Source organism: Podarcis filfolensis (genome assembly GCF_964270895.1).
Source record: "Podarcis filfolensis genome assembly, chromosome: 1".
Taxonomy (NCBI): domain Eukaryota; kingdom Metazoa; phylum Chordata; class Lepidosauria; order Squamata; family Lacertidae; genus Podarcis; species Podarcis filfolensis.
Window position 1 is genome coordinate 93,857,707 of NC_139604.1, and position 14,330 is coordinate 93,872,036.

Sequence of the window (14,330 nt, forward strand, 5' to 3'; positions counted from 1 at the left end):
CGTCAGCTCCACAAGAGACCTGGATGAGGCCAAGTCTTGGCAGGATGCAGCTGAGTCTGTGTCAGATGGAGAAGGAGCAGGTGGTCCTGCCCTGAAGCTCTGTCAGTGCCACACTGTGGCCCTTGGAGAACAAGCAGAAATGCAGAAGAATGGATGATGGCTTTGGTTGTTCACTTGTCAGTAAATCAGAGTAAACTCCAAATCATTCCCATTCCCCACTTTGTGGCAAATAATCAACTCTTAAATATCACATGATTTTGAAGGCCTACATGGCTTGCCAGAACTGCTTGACTTGTGACTCTGCCTCCACCCCGACAAATTTATGTAGTAACTTTTATTGTTAGAATGTTGGTGCTAACCCAATACAATAATAAAACGTGTATAGCCCTTTCAAGTGTTCCAACATTTGTACAGCACATTTCAGCATATTTTGTACTCCATTTTGCAGCTTAAGGGGACCAAGAGAGGGAGTGGCTTGCCAAATACACCAAGTGAATCTATGGAAAAGAAATATTCAAACAAGGGACCTCCTGAGTGCACTTGCTGCACAGTCTTCAGACTGAGGAAATTGCCATGCTTATTCATGATTACATCATGGCTGAGATTGCCTTTGTTTGGGACTGCTCTTGGAGATGACTCGGAAGCTACAGCCCTATTCAGACTCCTTTCACTGGATAGTTCTTTGGTCTGATCCAACCAAAGCTATGCTTTGTATCATGGATGGAAACCTATAGACTCAAACTCCCATCAGCCCTAGTCAGCATGTCCAATGATCAGGGATGATGGGAGTTGTAGTTCTGCAGCCACAGGTTCACCTACCCCTGTTCTGTCTACCTGAGGGCAAGCAAACATAACAAAAGTGAACATAAATCAGACCCTCCAAAAGGTTCTGTTTTTGTCCCCCTTCAGAACTTGTTCAGTCCTCATTGACAGGAAATTTGCATCAGGAAATCATTAATCATCTCAGTGATGATACCTGTAAAGGTAAGGTAAGATAAAGGACCCCTGGACAGTTAAGTCCAGCCAAAGGCAACTATGGGATTGGGATGCTTGTCTCGCTTTCAGGCCGAGGGAGCTGGTGTTTACCCACAGACAGCTTTCCGGATCATGTGGCCAGCATGACTAAACCGCTTCTGCCATAATGGAACACCATGACGGAAGCCAGAGCGCATAGAAATGCCATTTACCTTCCCACCGCAGCAGTACCTACCGGTATTTATCTACTTGCACTTTGACGTGCTTTCGAACTGCTAGGTTGGCAGGAGCTGGGACAGAGCAATGGGAGCTCACCCCATCATGGGGATTCAAACCACCGACCTTCTGATCAGCAAGCCCAAGAAGCTCAGTGGTTTAGACCACAGTGCCACCGGTCCCACCAGTGATACCTGTAGGACTCTTCCTGCTTTCCAAACAGCTGAGATGTGCTAACTTGTTATCATTTGGGGGGGGGGAGAACTCCTTAAAAACAACTCTTCTGTCTTCTCTTTGTTTCAAATCTGCTTGCGGGGGGTGAAAGATAGCTGTACGTGGTCATCTGTCCTCCAAAGCCAATTTCACAGACACTTAACCAGGCTGTCAGCTTCACCCCAGCCTCTAATTGGGCTACTCATGCCACCGTGTTAAATTGAAACAAAGCCGGGATGCAAGGAGAGAACCATACTGAAAGGAACAAGAGCTGTGTTCTTGGAGCCTCAAAAAAGTTTGCCCGCTCGAGGTGCCAAACAAATGCCAGCCGTGATCGTTTACTGCCATGAATATTCAAGCCCAGCTGCCAGCAAGAAGGAGCAGCTGTGCTGGCAAAAACTGGCACGTCCCCTTCAGGGTGCCCTTGCACACTGACCCTAGCATCTGGGTCAGCTTAAGAAGAAAAGCCCTCTGTGTCCCAGGCTTGCCGAGCTGATAAAACGGATGCCTCAGGCCAACACAATTTTGCAAGCAGAAGTGTTTTAAAAACAGCAACAACAACAACCCACAATCATAAAGTTGTGCCCATCCATTTCTGAAAGATGCCTTTCTCTAGCTCAGGTGTATCATGTCCATGTAACACTAAATCGTCGAAAGTAGCAGTTTAACTGCAGGTAAACTGATAGTGGAAATCTACAGAATTCAAATAGCGCTGGAGTTTTGGCAAAGACCACCAGGGACTCAGAAGAAACACCCTTGTGGATCTCAAGGTGTGGAGATGACTTGGTGGAGGCGCAGGCTGGGAAGTTAGTGCTGGTTATTAGAAGGGTATAAGCTGCTGCCATGGTGGCTAAGTAATTACACTCCTAAGAAAAGGAGCAGATGTCTAAGTCTTTGTCTTTTGCACTAACCGAAAGCATCTGGGGGAACAGCACCACTTGCTGCTCCAGATGGCTTAGGGCCTACAAACAGCAACTGGCAAGGAGTGGTAAAAGTGGGCAGCGATGGAGGGAGATCAAGTACCACATTTCACTCATGATCAGTCCTTAAGCTGAGAGTGGTTCGTGCGCACTTGCTCAGCAGCATTGCATGGGGACTTTTATATGTGAATGAGCTGTCAGAATTCATCAGTCCAAAGAAAGAACTTTCAAGTAACAAGTACAATGGTTTTCAATGGAGTCAGTCCGCACATTTAGCTGCAAGTTGTCAAGCGTAGTGGTAACAATTTTTATTTGTTTAAGCTATACGCCTGGAAGACAAGTTGTAAAATATTACGGGCATTGTGAAAGAAGCGTGTAGTTCCTTTTCAACGCTGTTGGCAGTGAAATTTCCAAAAGCAAAAACAAATGGTATCTTCTTAAACAAGCAAGTATTTCAACTTAGATACTTTACTGGATACAAGTTGTGTGGAAAAAAGGATATATATTTGTATATATCCACTTTAAAATTTATGTATTAGTGACAAAAATTCAAAAGTGCATTAAGTTAGGGAAGATAGTTTACAAAATTGTGCAAATTAGGCAAAATTACATACAAAAACCTGTGTATTAGAAGTGTGCACTAAAATGCTGATATATTTTCATGAGGACTTGCAAACTGATGCAGAAAAATGTTGATGAGAATTTAAGATTGGGAAAATAATAAAGTTACAGAAACCAAAACTGAGCTAGTCATCAACTCCTAGCTACAATTCTAAGCACAGCTATGGGAGGATAAGTTCCATCTTGCCTTTTTTCATTGACTTTGTGGGTGCCCAGTCCCTGCAACTATATTATTGTGGGTGCCCAAACACACACGGCCCCCTGGAGTGGGCTCCTATGGTGGGACTTATTCCAAGTGAAAAAGGCATAGGATGACACTGACAGATTGGAAAGTTTACAGAAAAGGGTAACTGAAATCCTTAATGGACCAGAACAACTTCACTTGGAAAGAAACCCCCAGTCTTTGGGAATTTTTCATTTCAGATAAAAGAGGACCAAGGAGTAGTGGCGGACATAATAAAGAGGTTCACAAAATTATGAACAGTGTAACGAGAGTGGAATGACATATGTGTATAAAATTGTCAAAAACCTAATAAAAAATTATAAATAAAAAAACCAGAGTGGAACGACATTGCTCCTCTTGCCCAGAGTGCTAGTCAGTGGCGTAGCGTGGGTTGTCAGCACCCGGGGCAAGGCAAGTAATTTGCGCCCCCAAACCTGTGGATTTGCGCCCCCTAACCCGTGAATTTGCGCCCCCTAACCCATGGATTTGCTCTAACCCCAGATGTTGCGCCCGGTGCGGCCCGCCCCCCCTGCACCCCCCACGCTACGCCACTGGTGCTAGTCGTTACTCAGTGGAACTGATTTGCAGTGGATTCAGAAGTGATAATATTGTATTTTAATGTTGTAACTCACCCTGGGACCTTAGGGTGAAGCACAGTGAAATATAGTAGTAGTAGTAATTAACTGCATCCTACCAGGATCCTTAAAAAAACCTCTGAAGTGCTGTTTGATGGTTTCACACCTATTTATCTATGGGATTATCAACACTTACCTTTTGCCCCACACTCAGTAGGCACAGATCTCCACTTTCCTGGTCTGTGTCTGTTTTCTTTCTTGCCCACTTTCCCCAGGAAAACCTGCTCTTTAATGCCGAATCAGAACAAACAGTAATTTGGGTTTTCCACAGAATTATTTTCAGCAGTAAGGAGAGGGATTTCGCAGGGGAAGCACTGGGGCAAAAAGAAAAAGCACTTGGACCCAATGCTCTAAAGTGCGGACCTGTGCCTTGAGATGTGGCACAAAAGGAAGTCTGGATGAGCCTTAACTATCAATACAGATATATTTTGGTCTTGCAACTGCAGCGACTCTTCCTTCTTCCGGCTCCATTGCGGGAGTTTCTTCCCATTCATTTCCATATAAGAGCAACTGCATTCCCAGGAGACCCAACTACTACAGTTAAGGCAAGTTTGTTACATTCAGCTTGAGTTTCTCCAACTAAATCTGGACTTGATTAATTCTTTTCAGAAGGGTGAAAGTACAGAACAATACGGATGTGTTTGCCAAAAGCCCATTGGGCCTTGAATGTCCTTGTATGGTGACCCGCAAATGCCATGGAAGAACAGGACAAGCCTGTAGCAATGGGAAAGGTCGCTATCGGAGCCCCCGATTCGCTTTATACTCGGCAAGCTGTTTTCCCATGTTGCTTGGTGGCAGCTGTGGCAGCCTTTGCTGACAAAATTGCATGAGCCTTGACACATCCACGGGCTGCTTATGTCTTGGCCATCACAGTTTACTCTTCTCTCTCCTGCCCCCCAACCATATAGTCACTTGCCTGGGCAATGGAGGCAGTCATCTTTTTTAGAGTTTTGGAAAGAGAAATATAGTATTATGAAAGTTGGTTATCCTCCCCCCCCCCCCTTTAGGCAGAAAATGCTGATGGGCTGGTAACATTTGTGTACCTTACTGCACGGCTGCAGTATGCACTTACTGTTTAGATATAGAATCATACAATCATAGAGTTGGAAGGAACCCCAAGGGTCATCGAGTCCAACCCCCTGCAAAGCAAGAATCTCAACTAAAACATCCATGGCAGATGGCTATTGTTATGTACTAAGCTTGGATCCTAGAACAATAGGCAAGTAGGATCCTAGAATGCAACAACTGATTGGCCTGCAGGAAAAGACCAATCAGGCTCCAGGAGGGAAGTGGAATCAGCCAGTCAGATAGGACTCATTGTGTAAATAATGTATATAAAAGCCTGAGGGTTTTTTTTTTGGGGGGGGGCAATTCAATCACTGTTTTACAAGCTGCAATAAAGAGCATGAACTCACTACAGGACTCCGAGTATATTTCAGCCATACAATCTCTACTCAAAAACCTCCAAGGAAGGAGAATTCACAACCTTCTGAGGTTCCACTGTCAAACAGCTCTTGCTGTCAGAAAGTTCTCATTTCTTGTAACTTGAAAGAAAAATAGAATTGCAGAAGCTAGTCATGGCAACTGACCCATTCATCCTAAAAAAAAAAGCCAGAAGATCAAATCATGGATCTTCCCCTAACATGTGGCTTGAAATTTACTACAAGGGCCTAAACAGTTCTCAATTCATCACCAGGGAACACATTTACACTATTTACTTCCTAGTTATTCGAAATAACGTTTTTCAAAGTCCTGATCAGCCTATTACTATGTCTATGGTATTTTCAGAAATGTTCAGTATACTCCATAGAAATCTGATCTTACCTACTGAACTGAAGTTTGGTTAAGCAAAAATCTCTGTTCACATTTTCCATGCATCTGATAAGATCCGATTCAGAGGGTAAGATCTGATATTAGCAAGGCACAGCTGCAGAACAACAGGAGAAGCTATCAACCTGGGGAAATCAAACCAAGGACCCCTTTCTCCCATACACATATTAACCACAACAAAGAAAAAGAGGTGCCAGAACTCACCATGATCTCTTATAATGACAATGGTGCCCACCTGAGAGGTGCCAGAATTGAAAAAAAGCCCTGACAACAAGAAGTTTATTATTAATACCCCTTCCATCTGGCTGGGTCGCCCCAGCCTCACTGGGCAGCTTCCAACACCCATAAAAACACAATAAAACGTTAAACATTAAAAACTTCCTGATACAAAGCTGCCTTCAGATATCTTCTAAAAGTTTTGTAGTTCATTATTTCCTTGACATCTGATGGGAGGGCATTCCACAGGAAGGACACCACAGGAAGGCCCTCTGCCTGGTTCTCTGGTTCTTCTTGCAGTGAGGGAACTGCCAGAAGGCCCTCGGAGCTGGACCTTAGTGTCCAAGCTGAATGATGGGAGTGGAGACGCTCCTTCAGGTATACAGGTCTGAGGCATAGCATGGGAGTTGTTCTCTTATAATGGCAATGGCAACAGAGTTCTGGTGAGTTCCAGTTGAAAACAAACAAACAACAACAACAACTCCTCTATGGCATGGGAGTCCACATAAACAGTCTCATCCCATGCTTAGAATATTCATGCACATTTCTAACAATATGGAGAATTTGTTTGTTTATTTCTTTGTTGCATTTATACCCCGCTTTTTCTCCAAGCAGTTCAAGGTGGTGTACATGGTTCTCCCTCTCATTTAATCCCCTCAACAACCCTGTGAGGTAGGTTAGTCCGTGAGGTAGTAACTGGCCCTCAGTCACCCGGTGAGCTTCATGGCCAAGTGGGGATTCGAACCCTGTTCTCCCATGTCATAGTCTGGCACTCTAACCACTACACCACACTGGCTCTCATACTATATTGGTGGATGGCTGTATGTGTACGTGTGTTCAGGGGACCTAGAACACTTATGTAGAAAAGGAAACCGTATGTGTAGCCTGCTGAAGCATACAAATGTGACACAGAGTCCTGCCCCAGAATTTGACACTGCGTCAGAAAATAGAAGCAAAATGCTACCTTAACCTAAACAGTTGTTTTCACATCTTTAACAGAGGGCCTCTTCCACCTTAGGCTGTTGTGATAACAGTTTGGCTGGAAACAGATGCTTTGTCCTTGAACGTCATTGGACAACGTGCACTTGGGGCGATGCCATAGACTGCATCAATAAAGGAGCCCAACAGGGCTTTGCTCCTTAGCACCAAGCCCCCAGCCTGTGATACCAGCACGGTGCCTCTGTCCTGATCCTTGCAAATGAAATTAGGAAAACGGGCTGCCTCAGTTGCATCTGCTTTTGCACTGCACGAAATGGCATTACAGCCAGGGTTCACTGGCTGGGGAAAGTCATAAATGTAATTTCCTCCTCAAATTAGCTGTGCCAATCTGGCAATGGTGGGTTGTTGTTGTTGCTGTTGTTATTGTTGTGTTGTTTTAAGGAGAATCTAACCACAACCTGTTTTTTAAAAAATAATATATTTAAAAACCCACTTTTGGCCCCAAAGGGACAGATCTTTAGGGGATTTAAAAAGGAAAGACATTTCTAGATTTCAGTGAAGCGTTGGTCAGTTCTGGGCCTTGGAAGAGAAGCATGCAAAAAGCTTAGAGATGTGGTGATCTTTAGCTAAATCCTTGTGTGAAAGACCTGTGGGTGGACAAACGGGTAATTTTGGGAAGGAATTTACATAGCAATATTTTTTATTAAACAGGTTGGAATTTAAGACAAGAGCTTTAGGGTCAACAGGGCCAAATTTCCAGAGTTTTGCAAAGTTTCAAAAGTGCATCCAACACTGGCAGTCTTTCATAGTCCTGGGCTGGCCCACACATTCATGTACATCAAGTAATTTCTCATCCACTTGATAGTATGCAAGTGAATATGTGAATGGACGCTACATCAGTATGTTGTGATTCGAGTGATATTATTATTAGTAGTAGTAGTAATTAAATGTGTATACTGCCCTTCAGCCATAGATCCCATGGCAGTTCACAGCACAAAATATTATATGAAAGTTACACCTGTAATGTGATGTTGACTTAGCATGTAGCAGCAGCAGCAGCAGCTACTGAGTCCATTGGTGCATGAGATGTGAACTTGCACGAAAACTATCCAAGCCAAAGACTTTAGCCACTGGTTAGACTGCACTACAGTGGATTTCTTAAATTTATGCTAGAGATGAAAAGCAGAAACAAGCTTAACCTCAGGACTACTTTCCAATCTCTCTACTTATTTCCCCACCAAAATAGGGCATGATCCAATGGACATTTATTAAACTGACAGAGTAGTTAGTTACTTTATCGTATATTGCTCCATAATCATGAGAAATAGTGAGCCAAGGAATGAGACAAGATTGCTATAAATTGCTGGTGAAATCTACCCCTCCTACTACTGTTTTAGCAAGTATGACAACTGTCCAGTTTCTCTCCAGCACAGAAGAAAGACCAAAAGATGAAATCATCCACCAGGCTAAACTTTGTATGATTTGATTATATATATAAATGAAATAAAAGGGACAGCTTCTGGCTTTTAAATAAAGACACAAGCTGTTTATCAGGATTAGAACAGGAACAGGAGATGGTTTTTTGTTGTTCAAGTTAGGCAGGACCATTTAATCTCCACTGAGAAACACAGGAAATCAAAGAGATGATTTGACCAGCCATGGACCATCCTTGCTGGATCAGGGAAGTATTACTGAAACAAGAAACCTGGCGTTCTGACAGCCAAACATGTTTACTTGTAGGATATATGTTGTGATTTATTTGTATACCATCTTACGGTCCAAAGGTTGCCAAAGATACAAAAGAATACAAAAAGAGAAATCCAATAAAAGCACAATCAATACAACAGATCATCACCATCATCATCATCACACACACACACACACACACAGAGAGAGAGAGAGAGAGAGAGAGAGAGAGAGAGAGAGAGAGAGAGAGAGAACGCTGCTCCAGTCTCTCATCTAGGAGCAAGCTCAGGCCCTTGCCTTACTTCAACAGAGTGACATTTTCCCTTCATTGATGCCCTACCAGGGCTGTCTCAGCAGTGGCGACGGACTGCCAATAGCAGTCTCCAAACAGCAGATTTCCACTTTGGGAACCAGCTACAATCGTGGCAAAGTTCTTGCTCTTCATGGGTGGGGCCAGCTGGTCAACACTTCTTGCCCCTCTTACAGGCTCCTGTTCTCCAGCTGCGGTAGAAAAAGCCTGGGGAGGCTCCCAAACAGCAGAAGTCCAGCTACTGCTACCTGCTTCCTACGTGGAAGATACTTGTAAGTGGAAAACTACTATTTCAAAGCTCTCTAGCAAGGATTAGGCAGAGGCTTGGTGTGCCCTTTGATGTGACACACTGTAGAATTATAATATTATCCACTGAAAGAGGATACAATTGGGATGGAGAACTAACAGGTGAGGATCTAGTCTGCTTTTTTTATTCATATATCATCATCAATGTACAATGCCTAGGGGGCTATTTATAGTTTTATCCCACCTTTCCTCCAAGAAGTTCCAGGTGGCTTGCAGTCTCCTCCCCCCCCCCCATTTTATCCTTTACCACCCTGTGACATAATTGGGCGAGGAGCTGGTGATCAGTCCAAAGTTATCCAGTGAACACTATGACTGAGTGGAGATTTGAACTCAGCTCTCTTTCACTAGCTCCTGAAACAATCATTGGCTGGCTTGCACACTAGCTATTTTCTCTGGAAATGCCACCCTCGGATTGTTCATTCTTTTTATGCCCAAAGTAATTTGCAAAGTGTTGCATTCCAGCGTTTTCTGAGTTCAGAGCCAGACAATTCAATTTCTGATTGGATTGGTGGCCTTTTTAAATTTTACTTTTTGCCTTTCAGGGCTCCCATGCCTTTTAATTAAAAGTTTCCTGATTGCAGATCCAAACTGTTTGACGGTCTCCTGTTGTTTAAACAAACGGTGGATTAATGCTGAATAACTTCATAACTGCCTCGATATTATTTTCTCATGAGGTGGAAAGGCTTTAAATACCCATTTCCTCTCTTCACCTTTTAAAAACAAACATAAAAATGGAGGGGGGAATAATGCAACACAACCAATAATTGAAGCCTCCCGCTCCGTCCACAGGAGCAGACACTGACATTGGGGAAATTTAAGAGACCATTCCTTACCAGGCCCATAGTCACAGTCAACAGGAAACCATCAAATGAACAGAACCTGAAAACCGGAAGCTTTTTATAAACAATGGGAACAAACTTTACTGAACAGGAACGGCATGTGAGTAAACACGACAGGAGGACTGTGGCTATGGGGATTTGCATTACTAGAGAACATAATGCTGTATAAAAACTTTGTTTCCATTCCCCTTCTACCTAATTATAGTTCCTGAGCCACACACTAGTGTGTCTAATGTAGAAGCCCCACCCTGGGAATGGATCTGGAAAGCTCAGGTTCAAAGCTCTACCTAGGGCCAAACTAGATGCTACCAGAACGTGATGAAATGGGGGGCATACCACCCCCTTTCTCCCTGGCACTCCTTTGCTTTAAATAGGAGGTCCTCAACATGGCATCTGTGGGCACAGCCCCCTGAAAACAACCACCAAAGCCACTCCAATCTTTTATTTTTAATTTTTTACAATGAGGGGCTTTTGTGGTTGCTTAGCTAGGGGTACTTTGTGGGGGGGCTTCTTTTTGGTTTGTGTTTCATCTGTTTTGAGGTTTGTAGGTGTTTTGCCTGCTAATGCTTGGAGGGGAAGTAAGTTGATCAACACTAGTTTTTCTTCTGGGAAATGTTTTTTTATATATATACTGTCCGTGTCAGTTTATGAGATTTGGAAGTGTTCTGCAGGCCTAAGAAAGTTTGAGCTGCCTTCCCTAAAATCATGGTCACTGCCTCCCCATCTGCTTTGCCCCCTGAAATTGAATTGTCTCAGGGCCAGCATCAGCAACTGGCACCCTTGAACTCCATACTTTATATATGGGCCAGTGCTCCAAGGAGCGTTGGGCAACTGGGTCAAGCCACCACCCACGCCTTCCATGTTGTATCAGAACAGGGACAGGCAACATGATGCCCTCCAAGTCCCATCAGCCCCAGGCAGCAGAGCCAATGGTCAAAGTTGATGGGCGTTTTCATCCAGCAATATCTGAAGGGTGCCACATTGGCTACCCCTGCCCTTGAACATTGCTACTTGGATGGATGTGGGGAAATAGTGCCTACACAAGCCCTCCTTGGAGTTCTGCTGCCACCATTGCCTGATAACCCCACCAGGACCCACTGATAGACCCATCAGAGGGCACTTTGACCACTGTATTGCCCGGGACAAGTCATTTCTCTCTCTCTCTTTTAATCTACTTCACATGTGAAGCTAAATGGCAGGCATTTGAAACAGGCTGGCTTGGCTGTTGTCTTACAATGAGATCCTATGCATGTCTACTCAGAAGCAAATCCTATTGAGTTCAGCGGGGCTCCCTCCCAGGTAACCTGGAGGCAAAGCAGATGCTCTCTGCTCCTGAGCTGTAAGGCATACAGTGGCACTGAGCTACAGTTCATGATAAATAACAGCAGGCATCTTTGCTTAGCTGCATGGCAATACCAGCTCAAGTGCCAGGCAGAAAGCAAGTGCAAAGAGCTATTGCCGGTGCTCAGCTGCTTCTAAATTTAGCTTCATTCCTAACAACTGGCAAGGCTTTGGACTAAGCTGAAATGAGCATAAAATCCACTAAACAAACAGCCTTTAGCTGAAGCTGCTCTCTCGCCTTCCAGCGGCTGTGTGCCATCTTTGAGTCTTTCCAATCTTGTTCCTGAGTTAGATGATTTCTGGGCAGTCCTTTAGTATAAAACTCCCAGGGCAGCATGCAATATTAGTCATAACCTTACGTGGGGGCAGGGGAACCAGCATAAAAGTAGCTGGCCATGAAATAAATAAAATCCAGCAGAGCTATACCATTCATCTAAAATCATTTAAATAAGGTGCTGAAATATCTGGGCTTTTTTTTTTTTTTTTTTAGGTCTTCACCTGGCATTGAGAGAGCAGCTAGGTGAGCCACCAGGTAAGTTTCTCAAGGGGCTGAATTTCATAGATGGAGTCCATGCCCCTCAAAGCCATTTCCAATCATCTCCTGGCATCCACCTAACCTTTGTATAGTGGGACAGGAGATGAGACTTGTGAATAATGAAGCCTTTGGGTTGAAAAAGGTGCGCCTTCAGGTAACCAAGAGTCATTTAAAACTCTATAGGTAACAATGAATTGCTCCCACTAAACTGCTTTGAATTGCCCCCACTAAGCAGCAAGGTAGTGCCGTTGTTTTAGGTCCTGGCAAGATGCTTCCTTATATCTGTTCCTAGTATTTTGGTGCTATGCTATGTTTGAAAAGTCTTCAAGGGCAGCCCCATGTATATAGCATTTCAGTAGTCTGGTTGAGAGGTTAGTAGTGCATGGATAACTGTGGAGTTCTCCCTCTACTAGGCCTGAGCCAGAGAGACCCAACATGGGAGAGGTCCAAGATCCAGCTGACAACTGTCTGTTCAGGGTACAGAAGCTGACAGTAGATGTCCCCAAAACATCTCAGAGGAGTATGTGGCCTCCATTCTTAAACATTAAGTGTGCTGTCATCAGTTTTCCACTTGCCCCCAAGCTACTTTCACAAGTTTCTTGCTCTTGTGCAATATTTGCTTTGGTGAAATTTGCCTGAGAAGGAAGTGTTAGATTTTCTCACAGTGCAAGCCCTAGAAACGTAAAAAACCATTTGAAACCAGTTCACAAGCTGATTATTATGCAGATCAGTCAACATTATCCTTTCCCTCATTACCTCAAATGCTTTGTGCCATCTGTTGGTAACAAACCTGCATCTGGCAAATTACCCATTGATTAGGGCTCCTCTGATAATTAGGGTAGAAGCTCGTGGAGAAGGCCCACCAGTGGGCACGAGGAAAGCTACTGGTGTGAAAAGAGAAGGACCCTACAGAGTCAAGGTCTTGCATCCAAATGTATATCTGACAAGGATTCTTCCTGAAAATGACTAGGACCAAGATCAGCTGCATCAGTTTCTTTCAACTGCAGTAATTCCCTGCAGTGATTCCTGATTGATTTCTTGTTGGGCAATCAGGACTCTAGTAATTCACTTCCTGTGCGCAATATTCCTGTTCCTGCATAGTCTGCATATAGGGACAGCCTAGTGAACTACAATGAACCAATAATGCAGCAGTATTCAACTTGGTGTTCTTTAGATACAGGCTACAACTCCCATCATCCCTGGCCACTGGCTACGTTGACTGGGCCTGATGGGAGATGGAGTTCAGCAACATCAGCAGGGTACCATATTGGCCACCCCTGACACAGTGGAGCCAAATTGATCTGGGTAGAGCTTGCTAATGTGATCTCACTCCTCACATGCACATCCTCACTCCAGGCATGTCCATCGTAAGGACAGGGCTACTGTGATTTGTGAAACAGAAAGCTTCACTAACCTAGCCATGAATGTGCACACTTGCCTTCCCAGATTCAGATCCCACCCCCCCACACATACACCCTGTTCTGCAATACAGAGATTATACCAATGACGTAACTACAAAATTGTTGTAAGGACTGCTATGATAATGTACAAAAAAAGATTACTAATGCACCGAGTCCTATTACACGAGGCCTACAATATGAAGTCTTTATGAAGGCTTGCAAGAGGATATATGAAAAAGTAACAGCGTGGGATAAAGCGAGTGATGAACATACAATAAAATGTTAAGTGTGAATATGTAGGCAAGTTTAGGGCCACAAATGACCAAAGGCAAAGTCTGTCAAATAGTAACAGGTATTTGTTATTTCCTGTGACATTTGCCTCTGCTCCACAGAAGACAGAAAAGCATCTACACTGGCAATGGAAGATACAGAAGTAGGATACATTCATCTACACCAGGCATAGGCAAACTCGGCCCTCCAGATATTTTGGGACTACAACTCCCATCATCTGTAGCTAACAGGACCCGTGGTCAGGGATGATGGGAGTTGTAGTCCCAAAACATCTGGAGGGCCGAGTTTGCCTATGCCTGATCTACACAAATTTATGTGCCTGCCATCTACATGAAATCCAACAGTCAGCCAGCAGAAATGAAATTGCTCACAGAACAGATCCCTCTTTCACAGCCCCCCAAAACTCTAGAGGGCTGAGGGACCCTCTGAAACAGATGAGGGGCCCGGGAAGTCCCACTGCGCAAGCCCCATGATGCAGTGTTGATGTTGCCCACTGACCTCTAATGGATCCTAGGCAGCGAACAACAATGCAACCTGGAGGAAAAGACACCCAGATGAGACCTGGAGGCTATCTGGCAGCAAAGTTGGGAGGGCATAAAGCCGTCTTCCTGCCCAGCTCAGCTTTACATCCGTACCAATAAAGGGCACCTGCAGGCCGGGAGACACAATTCTCATTACGTCAGCGCATAAAGCCCCCAATTCACCTCTATATTATGGAAAGACAATACACCCAACAAGGAAACCAGCAGGCCTCCCCTATCAGTCACACCCCTTTCAGAATTATTTCCTTCTTTTCTTCTCCGCTTCCCAAGTCCAATTTCAGCGAGTTTCACT